Source organism: Otolemur garnettii, unplaced genomic scaffold, assembly GCF_000181295.1.
Source record: "Otolemur garnettii isolate 467f Iridium unplaced genomic scaffold, OtoGar3 scaffold00244, whole genome shotgun sequence".
Lineage (NCBI taxonomy): Eukaryota > Metazoa > Chordata > Mammalia > Primates > Galagidae > Otolemur > Otolemur garnettii.
This window is the reverse complement of record NW_003852639.1, coordinates 1036845-1038034: the sequence shown is the minus strand read 5'-3', so window position 1 is coordinate 1038034 and position 1190 is coordinate 1036845.

The window sequence follows — 1190 nt, the reverse complement described above, 5'->3', positions numbered from 1 at the left end:
GCCACAACGCCTGGCCATTTTTTGGTTGCAGCCATCATTGTTGTTTGGTTGGCCCGGGCTGGGGATTCGAACCTACCACCTTAGGTGTATGTGGCTGGTGCCTTAGCCGCTTGAGCCACAGGCGCCGAGCCAGGGTTTTCTACTTTATGTCATCTGCAATCAGAGAGAACTTATTTTTTCCTTTTCAATTTGGGTGACTTTTATTTCTTTTTCTTGCGTAATTTTTGTGATGAGGACTTCCAGTACTATGTCAAATAGAAGTGGTGAGAGTGGGTTTCCTTGCCTTGTTTCTGATCTTAGAGAAAAGCCTGTAATCTTTCACATTGAGCATGATGTTAGCTGTGGGCTTTTTGTATATGACTTTTATTATGTTGGGGTAATTTCCTTCTATTCCTAATTTTCTGAATATATAATTTTAATCATAAAAGGATGTTAAATTTTGTTAAATGCCTTTCCCAGTCAATGAGATAATCATGTGATTTTTGTTCTTTTTTTTTTTTTTTTTGAGACAGAGCCTCAAGCTGTCACCCTGGGTAGAGTGCTGTGGCATCATTGCTGACAGCAAACTCCAACTCCTGGACTCAAGCATTTCTCCTGCCTCTGCTTCCTAAGTAGGTAGGACTATCAGCGCCCACCACAATGCCAGCTATTTTTTGGTTGCAGCCATTATTGTTATTTTGGCAGGCCCGGGTTGGATTCGAACCCGCCAGCTCCAATGTATGTGGCTGGTGCCTTAGCTGCTTGAGCCACAGATGCCAAGTCAAGTGATTTTTGTTCTTTATTCTGTTAATGTAGTATATTGCATTTATTGATTTTTTTATATGTTGAACCATCCCTGCATTCTCAGGATAAATCCTGCTTGGTCACAGTGTTTAATCCTTTTATTGGGCTGCTGAATTGATTTATTAGTATTTTGTTGAGAGTTTTTTCATTAACACTCATCAGGGATATTAGTCTGTAGTCCCCCCCACCTCCCTTTTAGTATCTGTCTGCCTTTGGTATTAGAGTAATGCTAGTCTCATAAAATGAATTTGGAGTGTTTCTTTTTCTTTAATTTTTTGGAAGAGTTTGTGAACAATTGATGTTAATTCTTTAAGTGTTTGGTACAATGCTCCAGTGAAGCCAGCTGGTCCTGTGGTTTTCTTTTTTGGGTGGTTTTCGATTACTGATTCTGTTCTTTTTTTTTTTTT